This window comes from Hemicordylus capensis, chromosome 2, assembly GCF_027244095.1.
Source record: "Hemicordylus capensis ecotype Gifberg chromosome 2, rHemCap1.1.pri, whole genome shotgun sequence".
In the NCBI taxonomy this organism is placed as follows: domain Eukaryota; kingdom Metazoa; phylum Chordata; class Lepidosauria; order Squamata; family Cordylidae; genus Hemicordylus; species Hemicordylus capensis.
Window position 1 is genome coordinate 421,709,838 of NC_069658.1, and position 12,763 is coordinate 421,722,600.

General features: G+C 41.5%; 1 protein-coding gene across 9 annotated transcripts in view; it reads left to right on the plus strand.

Annotated features, from left to right (window-relative positions):
* CA10 (carbonic anhydrase 10) overlaps positions 1–12,763 on the plus strand; it is a 509,308-nt gene that overhangs the window by 329,332 nt on the left and 167,213 nt on the right. The gene's annotated exons all lie outside the window — the stretch shown is intronic.

Here is a 12,763-nt window from a genome sequence, read left to right on the forward strand (position 1 = left end):
GTACTTATTAAAAAGTACAGGTGGCTGACTCCATTTTAGAAGAGGATAGTTAGATACTTTATTTATGGCCAATGGCCAAAACAGAGGTATTTCCCCCTTCACTCTCTCTTCTAAGTTCTCACTGCCATTCAGCAGCTTTTGCTACCATCAGCTACGATATCTTGCTGGCTGAGTTGCATAGGGAGCACTGTTGAGCGCTGGTTCTGGTCCTACCTGGCAGATGGGTCTCAGAAGATGGTTCTGAATCACTTCTGCTCTTCTTCATGGCCATTAATGTGTGGAATTCTTCAGGGTTCCATGCTGCTTAACCTGTACATGGACTGCTGGAGAAGTTGGTTGTCCACAAAACTGAAACACAGTTTCAGTACTATGTCGATGTCATCCAGGCGTATCTTTCCTTTCTCTCAAATTGCAAGGAAGTCATGGAAGCCCTCAACCCATATCAGGGAATTTTGAAGGGCTAGATATGGGCTAAGAAGCTGAGGCTTAATTTGAACAGGAAAGACATGCTTTTGGTCAATAGGAAAATTATCCTGGGATTGAGGCTGGATGGAATTGCACTGCCTCTGAAGAAGGGATTTCTTCAGCTTGGGAGCTGCTCCTGGATAACCAGGTTGCAGTTATGGCTAAAAGTGCTTTTTCACAGCATTGGTTAGTGTTCTGACTGTGATCTTTCCCAGAAAAAAACAGATCTAGCTAGTGTCACACAAGCCTTGGTTACAGCCAGGCTGGATGGACGGTTGCAAACTACTGTAGGTGGAGCTGCCTTTGAAGACTGTTGGGAAATTGCATCTTTTGTAGAATTCTGCTGCCTGAATGCTAATGGAAGGCTCATTCAGCCCAAATTGCTGGTTCAGTAAATAATTTGGGATAAGGTCTCCTGTTTTGATCCTGCTGTTAAGAGCTTCAGGTGAGGGCCTGCTCCATGTCTCACCATTGCTCTCACTGTGGCTGGTGAGTACATGAAACAAGACCTTTTTGATTGCAATGGCCGTATTCTGAAACTCACTCACTCGCTGTTAACCTTCTTAGAAAATCTTATTCCAGCAAGCTTCAGTGTTAGCTGAATTGTTCCCACAATTTAAAATTGCCTCTGGTGCTCTGATGATGTATTGTATTATTATTTTGCTGCTGCATGGTTAAAATGGTTGTTGTTGTTGTTGTTGTTTTAAATTTGTGTTTTTATTCTTGTTGTACATCACTTTCTGGGTCTTCTTGACCAAGAAAGTAGCGTATACATTTAAAATAAAATTAAAAAATTACCTGCTGCAACATACACATACATAATTTTAAACCAAAAAAGGAATGATTATTTCTTTAAAACCTTTGTAGTTTGTATGTAAATATATGTAGATTTTAGCAATTTCTTTAAACGTTTTATATATTTTTATACCACCCCAAACTTGTGTCTAATCAAGTGACAGCACAGATATATATATAAATGTCCAGTCCCTCAGAAAAGGTGAAGGGAAAAGCTTCAGAGCATTACAGATTGGTACTCTAAAGCAGTATTTTGCACCTTTTTGATGGCATTGTCTCAATAGTATAAAAGTTTTGTCACAGTAGAAGTGAAAGAGGAAGCTGGTAATTAAATGAACCGGCATCACTATTTTTAGAAACTTGCTTGCAAACTAAGGGCTTTCTTAACTTTGACAAAAGGCAACCAGTTCAACTTATGTGACAGAACAAACATTCTGGTATCCCTAATTTTCTTTCTCCTCTTCCAGGAATGGAGTTGCATAAGAGTCTCTACAAATTTGGGGGGTGGGGTGGGGGTGAAGGACAAGCCTACTGAAAGGTGCCTTTATGGTTTTCTCTGTTTCATATTCCATTCCACTCTGTCTTGAAAGATCAGAATACCTGTTAAGTTGTTTGTAAAACAAATACAAAAATAGTTGCCAGGTGATAAAATTGTATGCTACTTAGGAATAAGTTTGGGCTCAGGTTCAGCAAGATAAATTATTTAAATGTAAATTATTCACATTTTTAAAATGTTGCTGCTGTTTTAACTGCAACTAAAGCAAGTTTCTTCTGTCTATATACCTGCTAATTGAGCAAAGAAGCACCTTTTAAAGCGGTGATTCTCTAAGATTTAGCCAGGGGATAGCAACTGGCCCTATCCAGCCACAGCACAGCATCCCTCCCGTGGCTGTTACTGGTGTCTGCTTTATGTTTCTCTTTTTTATTGTGAGCCCTTTGGGGACAGGGAGCCATCTTATTTTTGTGTTTTTTATTTTTCTATGTAAACCCCTTTGAGAATTTTGTTGAAGACCGGTATATAAATATCAGTAGTAGTAGTAGCTTTTGAAAAGGGATTTTAAGCATCATCAGTGTATGCAGCAATATGTACTGGAATTCCTTGACACCACTGCTGAGTGACAATAGGTGAAGCTTGGTTTACATGGTACAGATGCTACCACGCCTTTGCAGAGGTGTGTGGACATTGCTGATGACATCATTTTTGGCTTCTGCTGATGCACAGAATACAATACCTACACCATGCAAAGCAGACCTTTTCCCTTTCTGGATTGCCACTCAGTGGCAGGAGCCAAGAATTACACTATGCCCACCACAACAGCTGCACCTTCTAGGAAGGGCAGAGCTTCAGATTGGCTAGCTTCTTCTGATGGTGTTGCCCCCTGTTGGTAGGAGTGCATAGCTGAGGCCGTGTACAAACCATGTGCAGGTTTGAGCAAGTGGAATTGTTTTGTGGATGATATTTTGGTACTTTAGAGGTACCGTAAGCAGGGCAGAAATAGAGTATCACCAGAAATGAGTTAATGAGGGAAGGTTGGTAAATTTCCTAATGTCACAGGTGACTCTCAAAGCTGGTAATGGGTCCAGAAGGGACTAAAGAGGTAACAGACCTGAAAAGCTATGAGCTGAGATGGAGAACAAGCTAGGGCATATTTATACTTGTGTGTGTGTACGTGTGTGTTAGATAAAGGCATTGGGTAATAGAAGATAATGATGCCTGTTGGAAGAAGATGGTGCAGGCATCCAGGCCATTGGCTTGGTAATACATATACAATGCAATGCCATTAAAACATGTGAGTCAAGAGCTAGGGATATTTAAGCTAGCTTTATTTCCAACAGAGTACTATGCAAGAGAAATTGCAAGACCATGTTTCTGGTAAGTATATGCACACATTCATTTTAAGTTCCCATTTACACAAAACTATAGGGCCGTTTTGACAACAGAGGAAAAGAAAGGCAAACCAATACATCACTGAAAAGCATTGGAAAAACATAGCACTATCTGTTCTGACTAGTCTAGGTTTCCTCTCATGGAAAGAATACTAACAGGGCCTTCACTATATTTTTCTTGCAAGTCTATCTTGCAGAATGAAATATGACAGACATAAAATTCAACACAATGTTCTAAAGATAAAGCCGTGCTTTAGAAGAAGCTGCTCTGTGCTTTGTGTGAATTTCCAAGTATCAAAAATGTCATCTGGCTTGCTGTCATGAAATAGCGGCTACGCAAGGGAGATATAAACATGCCCACCCCAGTCCCTGTTTTTGTATGGTCTGGGAGTTATAATATAATCCAGGTACTTCACCTGGTCCTCGTTGTGTTTCCAGCTATAAGATTGACTTTTATTAGAGAATGTTTAGCATATGGTTTACAAAAGCAACAGTGAATAGAATTTCCCGATAAAACACGGCCGCGTACTAATGAATGTGTGGTTGCAATGGTAGGAAGAATATAGCACTGTACATGAGTTCCTATGGGTTTGGGTAGTGTCCGGTTAAAAGAGTTCAGTGAGAGGAATGTCCAAAAGGTCCAAGGGAGGGACAGATCCCAGCCTCACCTTGCATGTGGCCAGCAGGGCCTTGCCAGTCTTCTTCTGCCAACTGCAGCCTTTGGGCGTGGGTCCTTGAAGGCGGAGGGTCTTCTCCAGGTTCAGGGGGTCCTCCAGGGGTATTGTCAGCAGGAGTTCCTGGCGTGGTCAGCCGCTGTGCTGGCATGGTTTGTTTAGCATGCAGATATGTTATAGATCACGTTCCCGAGGCAGGAGGTTACATACATACATACATACATACATACATACATACATACATGCAGGTCAAGACAGCCATAAGAAGATAAGTGTCCATCTGAGTTAGTCGCGAGCTGCAAGGCATCGCCAATGTATGTAAGTCCTCCTTCGGTTCCACGTGTATGTGAATCTGGACAGAGTCCAGGGTAGAGTCTGCTAAACATGGTCCTGATCCAATTAGGCAACCCTTTGTGCACACTGGGAGCTTCCTCATTGTTGGCAATAAGGGAAAGCTCACCATGCATCCATGCATACAGCTTTCTCTGCTAAAAGTAGCAATAAGGGAGCATCCCCACAAACTTGGATTGCAGCCTTTATGTCGGAATTTTTGTGAGCTTTTTTGATGAGTAGGAGTGTGCTGACATTCAGAATTGGCTAATGTGCGGGTGTGAAACTGCAACCCTCTTACAGATGTTGGCCTACAACTCCCATCACCCTTGGCTACAGGCTGCTATGACTGGGGATGGTGGGGATTTTGACCAACAACAGCTGGAGAGTCACAGTTTGATATCCCTGGAATGGATTCATTCATAGTGAATTTCTCACTGATACCACTTTCTGTCATCCCTGGAGTGAAGTTGCTATATTTGAATATTCAAATTTTTCCCCAAGGAAGCAATAAGTAAGAACATTTGAAGGTCATAGAGAGCAGCAGAAGCTTCTAGACTATATGGCACCAACCACACATTAACATCGCAATTAAAAAATTCAGAATTTCCCACGCACTTCTGCCTTATATGGCTTTGGAAGGATGGTGAAGAGGACCGATTGTAGTAGACAAAGGTTCTGAGAACTTCAGAGTTCTCAGAAACACCCATGATGTCATTTGCAAGCACCAAGATACTGGAGAGCTCCAAACAGGTCCAAGTCCCAACCCGGATCATTTTCAATACACTGGTCCTCAGTCTGCACTAAAATGAATTTGTGAGATCCAGTCCCTGGGTAATAGTCTGTTTTGGCAGAATCTTTAATCCCATTATGGCCAAGAATGGACCAAAATTTATGGTGAGCTCTGCGAATAATGGCTATCCTTCCATCTATCTTTCAATACCTTTAATGAAATTCTTCCAGAGTCTGCTTCCTCTTATACCTTTCCACTCTTACCAGATCTGCTTTTTAAAATTGTTTAGGTCAAAATAATTGGCCCACATAATGCTGTGCATTATGTTAAATCTAGATGTATATTATGTTGTGACATATAGAATTCTCATCTGTGAGTTTTCATCCGAGTGGCAATCCACAGCAGGTGATATTAGGTTGATTTGAATGGTATGCACCAGCCATTCTATGAGTAGGAGTGTGTGTGCACACTTTTCTGTCACTATATATGAGGGATATGATTTAAATAGTAAAAATAAATAAATCACACATTTAGGGGCAGTTTGGATTTTTTTAAAAAACCTATCTCAGTTGGAAGGGACAGAACATCATGCTACATAGTGGTGGAGATGTGTGTGCACACACTCCTCCTCACATCATGGCCGGACCATATCATCTGAATATATAGTAATCTATGTGGGAGAGCAAGATGGCTTCTGGGTTGAGTGCTATGACCAGGGACAGCAAGTAAAATGGCATTACATGGACCTGAGCTGAGAAATGCCAGGGTGTTTGAAGTGAGTTACGTGGCTGATGTGTAATTGAGTCTGGAAAGAGAAGGAGTGATTTGGCAGAGGGGGATGTAGAAGCAGGCCCATTCTGAGGCTTTGTGTATAACTGCCCCCATAGCCTTTGCAAAAGGACCAAAGCTGACACAAGGAAGTAACAGACTCACTGGCTGACTCCATCTAAGAAGTTCCAGTCAGGAGTTCGATATGCCTACTGTAGCCTGACTTGAGGAGGTGTGGTGGTGGAGGAGGGCATCCCAAAGACTATCCCCATGTCTAGGGAGATGTCTGCATTCCACCATCAGTTCAAGACTGGGTTACATTTCCATTGTCTTTATCCTCTGCTCCTCCACCCTTGTACAACAATGTTCAGGTCAATAGTTTTGCTCTGGGTATGTTGCCCCATTAAAGTTAAAAACATCACATCATCAGTGGCAATCCGATGCATGCCCTGTTCTCAGAAATCATTTCAGATTATTACATTGTGGCCAGGCTCCAGCCTAGTGGGGCGAAACCTGGAACTGCTGTTCTTTCCGCAGCTGACAAACATTTAATTTAGCAATGAGGTTCTCTCATAGGGTTTAAATAGTTTGTGATTAGATATTTCTGCATCACAGAGGGAAGCCGGCACAGTACTGAAAAGAAAGTATTAAAACCACATTTAATAATGATAATCCAAGAGATTTAAACTCTCAGTGATTTACTCTCATGTCATTTTTTAATCGTAGGAGCCAGGCAGATAGCCATCACCACACTATCAGGAGAGGTTTAGAGTGTAAAACATGTTTGCTTTTCATGGCTCTTCATATATAATATATAAGGAAGGGTATATTAAATTTGTTGCATAGGTGCTATAAATAGAATCAGCTAATATCATGTAATGTTTTATCATATCCCCCCCAACACAAATGTTGCCTTTTTATAAAGTTATAACATCTTAACAATGGAGCTGTGATTCAGATTGGCAGAATCAAGAGAAAAGAGACCCATCCCCCCACTAACCTTTTTCTTAGCAGTGACAACTTTCACACATGATTATTCTTCTGCACACCTGTGATGAGGATCCAAAGAGATTATTTGCATGAGCAGAAGCCACTTCTACTCATACAAGTGGCGGGGGGGGGTGTCATCTGATCCGCAGACACGCATATAAGAGTGGATTCACGGTTTGTCGTTGAAAATCTCATATGCTACCAGAGAATCTACACTCAGAACAGCTCAGAAACAACAGAACCCTGAACCCCATGGGCTAGAAACCCATGGGGGTGGCTGGCACCCAATGTACACTACACCACCACTCGCTCCCGGCCACCCCAGTGCCCCCCAGGTGGAGTTATGGATCTGCTGAAACCTCCATTATTCCCTAGGGGGGGAAACCTTAAAGATGCTTAAACTTCAACAATTCCTAAGAAATCAACCCTTTGCCCTATTCCTTTGGAGTCTGGGTTGTGGCAGGCACCCCTTGGGGCACTGCCACCCAACCCACTGTTTTGCCCCTCAGGCCCCCTTTCTACCCCGAATCTGCCCCAAAGGCATGTAAACTTCAGAAATGCTTTAAAAATCAGCCCTTTCCCCAATTCCTTTGGAATCTGGGTGGCAACAGGCACCCATTGGGGCACTACCACCTGACCCACTCTTCTGCACCCAAAGCCCCCTTTCTGCCTTGAATCCACCCCAAATAACATCAACATCACACATCAGCAACAACAGCAGAGCTTTGCAAAGAACCAGGCAGATTTCCAAAGGTCATGCATGTCCACATCCCACCCCCCACCAGAAATGCAATTAATCTACACACAGCCCATGCTTTTGCTGGCCAATCTGAAGGCTGGAAGGACTAGAAATTCAAACAGATGTCAAAACTCAAAAAGGAGACTGAAGGAGAAAGACTTTCTGCGATTGCAAAATGGAGTTCCAAAACAGCCGAAACAACAAAGCGTTTTGTATCCAAAACAGGGACGTTTTGTTTCGGCTGCAAAATTTTCTTTTTTGAGCATTGGGTGTTTTGTTTTGGCTACAAAACAGTCAAAATGGCCTGTTTGGGGCACAAAACATTTTGTATCCGAAACGAAACGCACACCCCTAGTAGGGAACCTGATCTCGATAGGCAACACAATGAGGGCAAGGGGTTAATGCCTCTTCCTCTCACACCCCAATCTGGATCAGGAGATTCTGCCTAGTGAGGCAAAGTTCAGAACATCACCTGTAATTCTTAACAATTAGTTTGGCCCTGATACCTTGGATAACTGCTACTAGTCAGAGACAATACTGGCCAGTCTGACTCGGTATGGCAGCTTCATATTATGAAATATTTAAAATCACAGCAACAAATGTACTGCGTTTTTGCAACTCAGTCCTTAATATAGCCAGGATTGGGGATTTAACTCTGCTGAAAAGCCTGCATCCATCTCTCACTTTAGGATCCATTCTCAACACTTACATTTAAGGCTCAGATGTTAATTTTGACGTGAATGAGCCCTTTACATTTGTCAGGTAATGTTCATATTTTGTACTCTGGTATGCAGAGCTGAGTACAAAATGTAAAATGAGACTGAATCTGAAGACTATATCCTTGAGCAAAGGAATACAGACATAAATCCCATACTTTGAAATATGAGGTACCATCAGATAACATTTCAGACCAACTGTGCTCTATGATTACCTTCACAATTGCATGTACTCATAGATCATCAGACTGATGTTAAAGGTGAGAGAATGCATACAACTCTGTATGCTTTTAACAACCAGAACCTTTCTGAATTTGGCTTAAAGCCTCAGCCTGATTATTTCAGTACTCCAGATTAAAGGATTTAAGTGCCTTGCACTGAACCATTTCTTTGGGGCTCTGCATCTTTTGGATACACAGGTTCACACTAGAAGCAAAAGACTCAAAGGAAAGCAAGCTCTCCCCACTTCCCCATTTTCCATGCATCTGAAATCTATTCTACTGATAAGATAATCATGTTTGTTGTTCAGAGATGGTTTTCAGCATTCACACTCTTCTCATAGGTGGAAAAATGGATGCTGCTCTGCTGTCATGCAAGTGGCTGTCATATTCTGAACAGTCAAGAATTCTAAAATTGATGGCTTCATAGACAGGATACTCACAGGGATTAGGAAAATGAAGGGACCCCCCCACACACACACCGCAAGAGTTGTCAGTAGTTTCTGCTGACCCTGTTCCTGTGCTTTAGTAGCCTACCATGCAAACATTGAACAGGTGAATTTGTTTTCGCTTGGTAACTTCACCCCTTATTTTCTGCACAACAGACAACACAGTGATTTTTTTTTTTAAAGTCTGCATACCTGCCACTGCCATGTGGGCATAGCTAGCTGGCATGTTTCCATTTCACCTCCTAACATTCAGTACACAGAAGCACTAAAAATTCCCCCTGCTAACTGGGCAAAGAGGCACCTTTTACCGTGGTGATTCTCTTTATTTAGCAGGGAGAGAGTAACTGGCCCTATCCACCCCCAGCACAGTACTTACAGTGACTGTTGCTGGTGTCTATCTTATGTTTAGTTTTAGAATGTAGAATGTGAGCCCTTTGGGGACAGGGAGCCATCTTATTTATTTGTTGTTTCTCTTTGTAAACCGCCCTGAGCTATTTTTGGAAGGGCGGTGTAGAAATTGAAATCATCATCATCACAATATGGTGAGACGTAACTTTAATAAATCTATACCGGATCGGTCGTTGCCCGGGTAGACAAGGACCGCGCCAGGTGCTGGAGTCCCTGGACATCTGGTGGCAAGTGGGCTACAGGACTTAGGACCTTCAGTTGAGCAACCAGGGCTGGAGACTGCAAGGTTACTGGAAGAAACGTCGCTTAACCGAAAAAATTATACAAAAAATGCCAACAAGGAAATAATGATCTGCTGTTACAAGTCTAGACCAACTAGAAGAGGTTATTTAAAAAGAATGTACCAAATTTGGAAAGAGAAGCATCCAGATACAGAAATAGCAGAACAAAGACTAGCAGACCAGAGAAGATTCATAATAAGAAATAAGGTATTCACAGGAGTTGAGCTGGAAGAACTGCAAAGAGCAACACAGGCTCAAGATATGGAAGAAGAATTACCACCAACTGAAGAAGTTGCTCAGGTGCAGGTGGAGGAGGTGTTGGAAATCGAGGATGCCACTGTTGCTGAACTGTTTCAAAATAAAAACTAGGCAACCTCCGCTTTGCCTTCACCTCAAAAACCTGAATGCCGTTTAACAGAAAAACAACAAGAACTAAAGCAAAAAATAACTGAGTACATGAACCAAACAACTACCAAGGTTTGACTTCCAGCTCTAAAAACAGTGGCCAAAAAACAACTTAGGCATTAAAAGATGTCAATGCTGCACTTGCAGAAATAACAACCAATAATTTGCAAGAAACAAACCAACTAATGTACAGTGCAGCAACAATAACAACACAAGAGCTCGGATATAAGATCAATGGACCTATAAAAAAAGAAAGCAGTACATCACCTAAATGGAAGATTAGATTAGAAAATAAAATCTCCAGGCTCAGAACAGATGCTAGCAAATTGAAAGATATGAAAGACAAGAAGCTGAAGAATGAAAACACCAAACAGTACCTGATCCAAAAATACCACCTAGATTCAAGGAAAATTAGAGAAGTCCTGGAAATAATAAAGCAGCAAATAACAGCAGTGTCAAAGAAGATTAGCAGATACGAAGCCAGAATCACACAACACAGTCAGAATCTCCAATTCCAGTCGAATCAGAGACGTTTCTACCAAAGCATAGAAGGAGAAACTGCAAGAAACACAGAAACACCAAATAAAGAAGAAACAGTGCAATTCTGGGGGAAATTATGGGACAATCCAATAGATTATAATAAAAAAGCAGGCTGGATGAAAGAGGTCAAAAAATGTAACCAACAAATGCAAGATCTAATAATAACACCAGAATTAATAAGTGAAAGAGCAAAGAAAATTAAAAATTGGACTGCGCCAGGCGACGAAGAACTGCATGGCTTTTGGCTTAAACACCTATCAAGCCTCCATAAACAACTATCAAAACAGTTCAATCACATTTTGCAAGGAGGTGATATTGAACAATGGCTAACAACTGGGAAAACTCATCTCATCATGAAAGACCCAACAAAAGGTGCAGTTCAAGTAATTATAGACCGATCACCTGCCTGCCAACCATGTTCAAATTATTAACTGGAATAATAGCAGATGAAGTGATGCAACACTTATTAACTAACAAACAGCTTCCAGTTGAACAGAAAGGAAATTGCCCAAACACCAGAGGCACAAAAGACCAGCTGCTGATTGACAAAATGATTTTAAGAAAATTGCAAGAGAAGAAAAACAAATCTAAGTGTTGCATGGATTGACTATAAGAAAGCCTTCGATTCATTGCCTCACACATGGATACTAAAATGTTTAGAAACAACTGGTGTCAGCAAAAACATTCAGATATTTATTTTAAAAAGCAATGAGCATCTGGAGTACACAGTTAACGATCAATGGCGAGACACTTGGACAGGTTAGCATTAGAAGAGGCATTTTCCAAGGGGACTCACTATCCCCTCTGTTGTTTGTAATCGCCATGACCCCACTTTCACAAATACTAAACAAAACAGGCCTCGGATACCAAACATCTAAAACATCAAGTAAAATCAACCATCTGCTGTACATGGACGATCTGAAGATGTATGGAAAGTCCCAATCAGAAATCAAATCACTGCTAAACACTGTCCATATATTCTGTAGCGATATAGCAATGGAGTTTGGACTAGACAAGTGTGCTGCATTAATAATGAACAGAGGGAAAATAAGAAAAACAGAAGGAATAGAACTGCCCAATGGAAGCAAGATCAAGAACCTGGAAGAGAAAGAACATTACAAATACTTGGGCATTCTCCAGGGTGATAACATTGCACACACTGAAGACAAAAGAAAAATTGGAAGTGAATACATCAGGAGAGTTAGAAAAATCCTCAAGTCCAAACTCAATGGCGGGAACACCATACAAGCCATAAACACTTGGGCTATACCTGTTATCAGATACACTGCAGGAATAATAGACTGGGCCCAGGCAGAGCTAGAGACGCTGGATCGTAAGACCAGGAAAATCATGACCATCAATCATGCTCTGCACCCCCGCAGTGATGTAGATAGGCTATACCTCCCTCGCAGCTCAGGTGGAAGAGGAATGCTGCAAGTCCATCAAACAGTAGAGGAGGAGAAAAGAGGCCTTGAAGAATATGTCAAGGACAGTGAAGAAGGTGCACTTCAAATGGTCAATAACGAGAAACTATTCAACACCAATGAAACAAAGCAGGCCTACAAGAAAGAACAAGTCAAGAACCGAGCAGAAAAATGGAGAAATAAGCCCCTGCATGGTCAATATTTGCACAATATAAGTGGGAAATCAGACATCACCAAGACCTGGCAATGGCTTAAGAATGGCAACTTGAAGAAAGAAACAGAGGGTTTAATACTGGCTGCACGAGAACAGGCACTAAGAACAAATGCAATAAGAGCAAAAGCAGAAAAATCCACAACAAACAGCAAGTGCCGCCTTTGTAAAGAAGCAGATGAAACCGTGGACCACCTAATCAGCTGTTGTAAAAAGATCGCACAGACTGACTACAAACAAAGGCATGACAAGGTAGCAGGGATGATACACTGGAACATCTGCAAAAAATACAAGCTACCTGTAGCCAAGGATTGGTGGGACCATACAATTGAAAAAATTGAAGAAAATGAAGATGTAAAAATATTATGGGACTTCCAACTACAAACAGACAAACATCTGCCACACAATACACCAGATATCACTATAGTCGAGAAGAAAGAAAAAGAAGTTAAAATAATCGACATAGCAATACCAGGGGATAGCAGAATAGAAGAAAAAGAAAAAATCACCAAATACAAAGATCTACAAATTGAAATTGAAAGGCTGTGCCAGAAAAAGACCCAAATAATCCCAGTGGTAATTGGCGCCCTGGGTGTAGTTCCAAAAGACCTTGAAGAGCACCTCAACACCATAGGAGCCACAGAAATCACCATCAGCCAATTACAAAAAGCAACTTTACTGGGAACAGCCTATATTCTGTGACGATATCTATAACAACAGCAACAACATT